General features: G+C 43.9%; 1 long non-coding RNA gene across 3 annotated transcripts; it reads right to left on the minus strand.

The window, feature by feature from the left end:
• Nucleotides 1-4,844: 4,844 nt before the first annotated feature.
• LOC119275710 lies at nucleotides 4,845-8,053 on the minus strand. 3 transcript variants are annotated; one of them, XR_005135852.1, is made up of 3 exons: nucleotides 7,516-8,053; nucleotides 6,397-6,509; nucleotides 4,845-5,841 (listed from the first exon to the last, which is right to left on the minus strand). It is a non-coding gene; the product is annotated as an uncharacterized LOC119275710 (long non-coding RNA). The 3 variants fall into 3 exon arrangements; XR_005135853.1 differs by having other exon boundaries at nucleotides 4,845-5,289; nucleotides 5,364-5,841; nucleotides 6,397-8,053; XR_005135851.1 differs by having other exon boundaries at nucleotides 6,397-8,053.
• Between the last annotated feature and the right edge of the window lie 1,910 nt (nucleotides 8,054-9,963).

The following is a 9,963-nucleotide window of genomic DNA, read 5'->3' on the forward strand; positions in this document are numbered from 1 at the left end:
CGTCACCGCCTGGGCAGCCCGGATGTTCTTTGCAGGCGTGGTGTAGATAGGACGATCCGTCCCGAACACGCTGGCGATGGTCTCGCCACGCTGCCGGATCGAGCCGATGCAGCTAGGCCCCTCAGGAGCCGGCGTGCCACCGACGGCTCGGTCCATCTCGCACCGGTAGGCTTCCGAGAGGCGTCGCATGCTGGCTAGTCGATTGGCGCTCTCGACAAGCTGGACGCGGCGTGCTTCCAGCGTCTCAGCGTCTGCATCTCCTGGGATGGGCGTTGACAAGTCTTGCAGCGCCGCATCGAGTGGGTCTCGAGTGCCTCCGTCCGAGTGCTCGCCACTGTGAATGACAAGCACCTCTGTGATGGTGCTCCCGCCGCTGTGCTCGCAAGGAGGCGGCTCGTCGTAGACTACCACGTTGGTGGGGAATGCGTCAAGCGACGCCGTGTCGGAATCGACGATTATCAGGTCGATGGAGCCAATAGACTCCAAGTCCACAGCAGGCTCGCTGGTGACGTGAAGCTGATCGAGGAGACTGACGGGGTGGCTCTCGGGGCAGTCGGTGCCCGCGTCGGAGGCAGGCTCGTCGGAAAGGCGGATCTCGCCAACAAGGTCTGCGAGGCAGCTCGCCGCGCAGGCGATCTCCGCGCCATGCAGCGCGTCGAGGCTGATGCCATCGGGCGTGCTGGGCTGGCTGCGCTCGCCAGGAAGGAGCAAGGTTCCCGTCCAGAGCAGGTCTCCGGATGATGGTGCACCTCGCCCCATGGTGGGCGCCAAATGTCGGGGGTCGGGTGCGACATATGCCAAACAATGGCTTATCATGGTGGGAGCGAGTAGAACGTCTCCGGTGCCTGGAAGCGGGATGAGGCGTAGACACGAACGCCGGCGCACTTTACCCAGGTTCGGGGCTCTCCTAGGAGATAACACCCCTAGTCCTGCTCTGCGGGGTCTCGGCATGATCACTAAAGCACTAGTGAATACAATGGTGCTCCTCAAGCTGTATGCTAGAGGTAGAAGGAGGCAGGACTAGCTCTCTTCTTCCTCTAGGGTGGAAGCTAGTTCTAACCAGGTGGGAACCCTTTGCATGGGTGCCCTGGGGAGTTTATATAGGCCTACCCCCCAGGGGTACAATGGTAATCTGGACGGGTACTGGACCCGGCTGTCAGTGTCTCTGGTCGCTGACTTCTCTGCTGGCTGCTGGGGCCCGCTGCCTGGTGGGCCCCCACCGACTGGTCTGGTACGGAGCCGACAGGCCGCCCCCGCCGCTGGTAGGTCTGGTTGGTGGCTGATCACTGTAGTCGTGATGCTAATGACGTAGGCTTGGTCAGTGGGGCGTGGCTACAGTCCCGCCGCCTGGTGGGAGATCACTGTAGCCACACCACGTCTTATCTGGTTAATAGTGCATGGGCCTCGAGGGAGGAACTGGCCGCCTGCTGGAAGCCGGCCTCCTCCGGTCCGACTGGCCCGGCCTCCGCCGTCTTCCGGGCTCTCACTGCCAGGTAGGGCCCGCCGCCTGCGGGCCGTACCAACAGGCCGTCTTGGGAACAGAGCTCCGCCTGTCAGGAATGACATCAAGGGGGAAGTGGCAACAGTGCCGCGTCATGCGAAGATCTCCGCCTGTACGGGGCACTATAGCCATGCCAAGCCCTCGATTCGAGGGTGAGGGGCTACACTGTTGCCTTACCCAGTCTTGTCCTCTTGATGAGGGGCGCAGACTCTGAGGGCGCTGGGTGGCCGCATGCTAGAAGCCGGCCTCTCTGGAGGCCGTCTGCTAGGAGCCGGCCTGTCTTGGTGCCATCTGCTGGCGCACAACCGTCTTCGGGCAGCCGGCCGTTGAGCCAGCCGGCCACCGGAAGGCGGCGCTTTATTCTGAAGTCTTGTGGGGCGGAGCCGGCCCAAAGTCTTGAAAGGCTCAGGGACTCGGGTGAGGCTACCCGTGGCCCATTACTCCGACAACGCGTCTAATGGCACTACATGCGTGAAGCCATAGTGCCATGCAGCAACCAATCCGGGTGGAGACAACGAAAATGTGATGTAGTATAGGAGCGTTGTAGATGACGAATGGTGGTGATGGGCGATGCAAACCCATCTATAGATCGGATAACCAAAAAGGAACACCAATCAAGCGATCGATGAGAGAGAACATCTGGATCAACTGATCAGTAAAAAGACTCTCTAGGGCGGCCAATCAATGCGATCGGTGGACGAACCTTAAATACGGGCGGCGTGGCCCCCGACGGCGGTCATGGAGGCCGACCGCCCCGGGGGCGGCGCGCAGGGCGGAAGCGGCGGGTCGCGGCTAGAGTTGGATTGGTGCAGATACCATGTTAGAAGGGAGAGGGAGGATTGGTGGAATCGTTTGTTGTATTGCTTGAGCCTCGTGGGCATATATATACGAGTACATGGTCATATTGGAGTACAATGCAAGGTAGAATAATATCTTACGCTATCCTAGCTTTCCTAATAATCACGATACTCAACACAAAGCATGGGTCATAAATGCATGGTAAAGATGTAGGAATAGGCATATCATGCAAAGTGAACATGGCAAGATGGGCATAGAATATGTAATTGACAATAACCCATAGCCAAGTGAGGGCCATGTAGAACAAATGTGCGAAGTCATGGCGCAAAGGGAGTGGTGGGAAAACCAATCCACAGGATCCCAAATCATTGTTGCTCTCTAAAGCTCGTTTCGTCAACTCATGGGATTGTGAGATTGACAAGTAAGCATGGGTTCCTACACAATAATCTGACAAGTCCTCTGGCTGAATACCAGGTTATAGATGAGTCTTTTGTCCTTATCATCACTAATAAAATTATGTGCTACGATACTATTATAGTCTAAGTATCTAGTGGGTAGCAGCATCTCCTCTTCCTCATCGTGCCTAATGGGTATCTCGAAGCGTCTAGCAATGCGGGAGGCATAGATACTCCAAAGATAGGACCCCTCGAACGGTTTAAACTCAACCGTCGAGCAATGATAGCACCCAAATTAAAAAAATTGTCATGAAGTAAAGCATGGCGCAAAATAGCGAGGTCAGGGGCACTAAGGCCTCCACTCTCTCCATGACCAATTAAACATCTCCCAGCAAATAATGAGTAATAGCGTAAAACAGGAAAAATGTAAACTAGCCACTCTCGCTTTTGACACTCCTCTCCCTTCTCCTACGGTAACTTCATCAATAAAATCTTCCACATCTCTAGGATGTGGTTCATTGACGTTGCCCTCATAAGGTAATTTGCAAATCTCGCAAAAATCATAAAGCGTCATCTCCTTATGCTCATCATATAAATAAAACTCTACCGTGGGTGGTGATTTCCTAGCATGAAAGTGAAAATTTTGCACGAAGGTATTAGTGAGTAGGAGGTATTGATCACACATATCGTGGAGGAAGTCGGTGATGCCTGCATTCTCCGCCAAATAATGAAAATCATCATAAATTCCGGCCGCCCTCAAGAATGCATCACTTGGACATTCACATGGCCGAACCTCCGCGGTGCGAGGAAGGTTGTACTTGGGCTTCTTTCTCTCCTCATTCTCATTTTCTTTAGAACCCCGGCTTGAAGAGCCTCTCAACCATCTCTTCATCATTTCTTTTTGCTGAAAATTTCTGAAATTTTTAGTGACTCAAAATAAAAGTGAACCAAACTCAACAAAATTGATAGCAACTACTCCTATAAGTGTCTAGAGGCTATATCATGCATCAAACTACTTTGGACCATATAAAATTGACATGCAAGCTCAAGAACAAGGTCACCACAGCAGCAAAATTTTGCAATATATAAAGCACTAGAACAAAAACAAATTGGACCATTGGAGGAGTCACATACCAAAGAACAATCCCCCAAAATACTTTTGCAAATGGAGATTTGCACAAGGAGATCGAAAATGGCAGCAAGATGAGCTAGAACACGGGTTTGAGCAACGGGATGATTTTTTCTGGAGTAAGACGAAGTGGATGGGTGCTGGAATAAGTGACGGGGCCCATGTGGGACCCACAGGGCAGGGGGTGCGCCCTCCACCCTTGTGGTCCACTGGTGCTAGCCCTAGTGTGTTCTCAGTGCCAAAAATTCTAAAATATTCTATAAAAAATCATACTAAATTTTCAGGGCATTTGTAGAAATTTGAATTTCATGACATTTTTTATTGCACCGACAGTTCAGAAAATAGTTGAATAGTGTTTTCTAAATTCATCAATCTCATGCTCAACAAAAGGAATCCAATAACAAGGTTGATCAAGTCTTATCAACAAACTTCTTTTGAATAAAATGAAACAGAAGAATTTTCGCATAACACTAGGTTACCTCAACAGGGATATGCATGTCCCCAACAATAAGAATATCATATTTATTTTTGACAGTAGGGAAAGGGAATAGTTGAAATTTTTCCAATAGAATTGATATTATGAACTTGAGGTTGTTTCTTCGAAAAGTGTATTGTATGCTCATTACCAACTAATTATATATAAAAAGTACTTGATGGGTATATCAGAAAAAAGATAATTACCTTAAAAAATTCTACAATAATTAGAGACATCTGGCCTTTAATTCGGTGGACCTAATACCATTGAAGAAACTAGAATGGTTAGATCATCATTAACCAGGTGGACCCATTCTGTACGTATCGTCACCAACAATCTCTCGATTCTGTTCAACCATCCCACGAATGAAAAAGTCACAGCCGTGCCATAATACAAAAACTGATCAACACACGTTTAAAAGTGCACAGCCGTCTTGATGTCAGAAAAAAAATACACAACCGTCCCATAATAGAAAACCTTATCATCACATATTTAAAAATATATAACCCTCATGGTCCAAGAAAAGGTCAAACAATCTTGACGCGATGACCGAACTCTATCAATATTTTACAAAGACATAATCTCTCCAAGCATAAACAAAATCTCACGTTCACGTACATAGATAAAATCTAGACATAATCTCTCCAAATATAAACAAAATCTCAGGTTCACGTACATAGATAAAATCTCTCCGCATCCAAGCAAACCTCTCTTTCCATCAAGCAAGTGTGGTCAACTACTTTCCCCATGCAAAGCTTCGACCATCTCAAAAATTCATTGTCCTTTAGATTTCAGAGTACCCCTATTACATCATCTTCCTCCGGCAAACAACACTTCGACAACTTCCTCCAGCAAGTGGCACTTAAGCATTGTCTTCCTGCATCGGTCACCTGCACCAAATCTCATGTCGACTATCCTCAATCATAATCGGCTCTGTCAAGAGATCAGACCATCTTTAGTAAGTACCATGTCACAGAATTATAGCATCCTCCTCTACTATAATCTAGGATTGCAGAACGGCGTCCATAGGTCTGAAGTCTATTAAGAAGCAAAGGGTAAGGGTACTGCAGTATGATATATTGATATCTACTTGCAGTTTGTAGATCAGATAATGGTTCACATAATATTTGGACTGACTACCTCAGTAATTCTGTTTAAATAAAGTACCTTATTAATCAAGTACAAATGGCATAAAAATAATGTGAAAAGTAAGGAGAAAAGTAATAAAAACAATGAATCTTCACAAACTTGAGCATTAATCTGTAACCTGTGGTGGACCAACCATTGGGACGAGCAGGACTGGCCGGCCCAGGTCTCAAGCGGCGGAGCAAGATACTCCCATCTCCAAAGACCAGCAGGTTCATCATCATTGATCTTTGTAGTCATCCATGATCCATCTCCCCAAAAAACACAAATTTGGTTCTACCACTGTTTGTAATAACATTATAATATCATCCTCTTGAACTTTATATTTGCATTCTCTATTGTGCAGGAATAAACAATGAAAGGAAATGGTGAGCCACATAGCATGGATTTGAGAAACCTGCAAAAGGTTGTTAAAACACATCAAATACACAATCCAACAAGATGAACCGTTACGAATCATGAATCTTTCATATGTGGTATCACAAGAATGTTACAACTAAAAAGACAATAATTCCTGTTAGGCACAAGAGGTTCCTAATTGATTTTAGCTTGGACAAGAAAACAATATTTTAACTTATTATCTTATTGATGCAAAACCAGACAATCAACAAAATGGCAAGATTGGAAAGGAGAATGAAACTGCAAGGAAAGATAAATAGACAGTCTTTGATCATACATGGGGATGTCCCACACTACACAGCCACACCGAAAGGACAACCTTTTATCCAGTTCAGGTAACAAAATCTTCACAAAGTTTTACCCTTATGTGTGTTATCAACTTATCATCCCTTTGGTTCTAAACTTTAACACTAATGATGCACAGGAAGCAACATTATGTTGCTTATTCTTTGCACATCAATTCTGCTGTAGTCCCATTCAACAAATATCTACTGGTCAAATATCAAGCACCTATACATGTAGAGGTGTGCAACAGATCCTTATCAATAAATACCTTTTTAAATACATAAATAAAGGTGATGACCAAGCCACGCTTCTAATTGTTGGAAAATAGTTCAATTTGAATTGTACTTCAGAGATCCTTACGTCAAAAGATTGCCTTTCTACCTGGAAAATGAGCAGCAAGTCATTTTCTCTGATTCTACAGATTTAACAAAGATCGTAACGAAAGAAAGAGTAGGAATCACTAAATTTACACACTGGATGGATGAAGAAGCCAGTGAATTAACATATGCAGAGTCGATACATTGTATATCTACAACGCAATCAGACCTATTTTCAAATTTCGTTTTAAATCTTAATTTGTCTTTGGAAAATATTAAAATTGTAGCTAACCATAAGTATACTAATTATTTTTTAAGTTTGTTGAATATTAATAGGGGCAGAGGGGCCTCTGCCAATGTCGTCCGAAGCCTGGAAAAAAAGTGGAGGGGGCATAAACATATTAACACTACACTGTAATCTGTATTTGGCATTCATAACTTACTATCATCATTTAGTACCTTTACCATAAGTCAATGGAAAGAAAATCAAGAGCAACGAGTATACATGATGGTATAAAAACCATAAACAGGAACGTTAGTCACTAAAAAGAACTACCTTATTTAACTATATTAGTTCAATCATACAAAGACAAAAGAAGGATAAGAGGAAGGAGGACATGTAGATCAAAATATTCAATGACCAAGCCAGGTTGCCTCTGTCGACGATGGAGAAAATTTTCGGGCTGCCTCGCTTTGGGACAGTGAGGACGCGTCCGAGTAGGCACTTGGGGACAACATTGTCCCCACCAACCTCACACTCGCACGCGAGAGAAGCTAGCCCATCCCCTACATGCATGTCGATGGCAAAAGCACCGCCAATGCAGTTATCATGTATGCGCGGACATATGCTTACATTCTTTCCAATTTCACTCCCTAATTATTATATACCTCATTCAACACCTATGGAGCCCTTAAAAAAATAATCACATTCCTTTTCAAAATTTCAAGGAAAAATGAAGAAACAATTTTCACTAAACAGGAATGTCCTTAATTACGTTATATTCAATCACACAAACAAAGGAAACGGTTCTGGAAAAAAAATGACAGTCAAGGAAAAGGGAAAGAGGGACCTTCGAACTTCAAATAATGTCGTCGATGTGGAGGATGCGTTTGGCTGGCGCTCTAGGGGCGGAAAACGTTTCCACCATCCTCACACTAAAGATGGATCAAAGCTGGCTGCGCGAGACGAAATCCATGCCCACATCACCTGCACTGACGCCGATAGCAACAACACCGCGCAGATGGATGATCTCGCCTACTCCCTTCGCAGCTCGACCTTGGGCCCTGCTACCCCTCCATCGCCGTTTGCCAGCCTAGGAGACCGAGAAGGCGTACATGGAGACAAACCAGCCGTCGTTGAAGGTCATCCTATGGCCGGACCAGCGAATCGAGCTGCGGGGGTGGCTGCAGGAGAGGATGAGGAAGCTCATGACAACGAATCAAGGAAGCAAGCTGACGGGGAGCTATCCGGCGGCAGTAATTTTGGAGTGAACGGAGAGAACAAGGAAGAGAGAAAGGGGATCTGGCAAGAGCAACATGCGAGTGTGTGAAGGTGTGAACGAGAAAGAGAATGCAGTATTTTTTGGGGTTCGTACGAAAAAGGATGTGTGGTCGGCTGGTCGCTATGTCCATGTGCTTGAGGCTGTTTGGCTAAATCCCGTAATATTCAACCAGCAGAAAAAATAACTCTTTTTACAGCATGATAGGGAACGCGAACAATTAGCATGATGGGACCCATAATAAAACCAATAATGTTTTGTACGTGTACTCTCTATGTAAATTAATACTCTCTTCGTCCCGAAATGTCTCCGCATTAAAACAACTTTGTACTAAAGTTAATGTGAAGTTGAGATACTCATTTTAGGACGAAGTGAGTATAAGATGAGGTCTTATATTTGTTTACAGAAGAAGTACATCATAGTGTGCACAATGCTTTTTTTCCTAATAAAAATACGGCTTTGCTAAAACACAAGTAATGAAAATAATGTGGGCGACCTTCTTTTTTCCAAAAAGTGAACAATCCAAAATCAACTATGCCAACCTGAAAATACAAGCCACAATTGGCACCACTGAGCGCACGCATTTTATTTTGCACGAAGAAAAACAGTTTTATTCCACTGAAATAAAATTACGGCCGCTAAGACAAATTCCAAGCAAGGTCTATTATACGGTGCAACCAACAAGCGATGTTACCCCATAAACGACAAAATTAGTTAGATTATGAACAAAGCTATTTGAATTGTGTGTGTGTGTGTGTGTGTGTGTCTTAAGTTAACTAAATTGAATGACAATCAAAACAAAAACCTACCGAGAAAGTTTAAGTGGATATGTATAAATACACTCTTAACTTTTTATACCAAATTAAAACAAAATCATTTACAGTACAAAACTCACTATATAGCAAAACAAATACCTATCAATCTTGCGCAATGTTGGCAAATCCACGGATGCCTACCAACACAAAAACAATGACAACTATTAGGTTTCTGTTTAAGAAAAATATAACTAAGCAACATTATAAAAATGCAGAAAAATTATACAAATATATTGTGCACAACGGAACAGATCATATAAAAAGTTGATACATCATGCATAATTAGCACGTAAATGATGAAAAGGTAACCCATATATCTATATATCAGTAAAAGCTCAAATATACGAAACATAAAAATATGTCCATACAATCTTATATTCGAAAGACGACGTCAAATTTAATTCCTAAATTTCTTAGATAAATGAAATCATATTTGTGCCATTAATCAACTTCATAAACTTCTAGCCCGCGCATCGAGCGGGCCACTTTGCTAGTTAACATGAAAAGTAACATTGCCTTTGTTGCAACCAATAACAGTCCTTGTAGTATTCAAAAAGGTCTACCAAGTATGATCGACATATCGTCGTCCTTGGGATTATCAAGAATAACAAAGTCCGTTAAGATAGTAACGTTTGCAACCACAACAGGCACATCCTCACGAATACCAATGGGTATAGCAGTTGATTTATCAGCCATTTGCAAAGAGATTTCGGTAGGTATCTAGTTATTCAATTCAAGTCTACGATATAAACAGGAAGGCATAACACTAACACCGGCTCCAAGATCACATAAATCAGTTTTAACATAGTTTCTTTTTGTGAAGCATGGTATAGTTGGTTTTACTGGGTCTCGTAGTTTCTTCGGTATTCCACTTATAAAAGTGTAATTAGCAAGCATGGTGGAAATTTGAGCTTCTGGTATCTTTCTTTTATTTGTAACAATATCTTTCATATACTTAGCATAAGGAGACATTTTCAGAATATCAGTCAAAATCATACGCAAAAAGACAGGTCTAAGCATTTCAACAAAGTGTTCAAAATCTTTATCATCCTTTTTTTGGATGGTTTAGGAGGAAAGGGCATGGGTTTCTAAACCCATGGTTCTCTTCCTCTACCATGTTTCCTAGCAATGAAGTCTCTCTTATCGTAACGTTGATTCTTAGATTGTGGGTTATCAAGATGAACAACAGGTTCTACCTCCACAT

The sequence above is a fragment of the Triticum dicoccoides genome, chromosome 3B (assembly GCF_002162155.2).
Source record: "Triticum dicoccoides isolate Atlit2015 ecotype Zavitan chromosome 3B, WEW_v2.0, whole genome shotgun sequence".
NCBI classification, from domain to species: Eukaryota; Viridiplantae; Streptophyta; class Magnoliopsida; order Poales; family Poaceae; genus Triticum; species Triticum dicoccoides.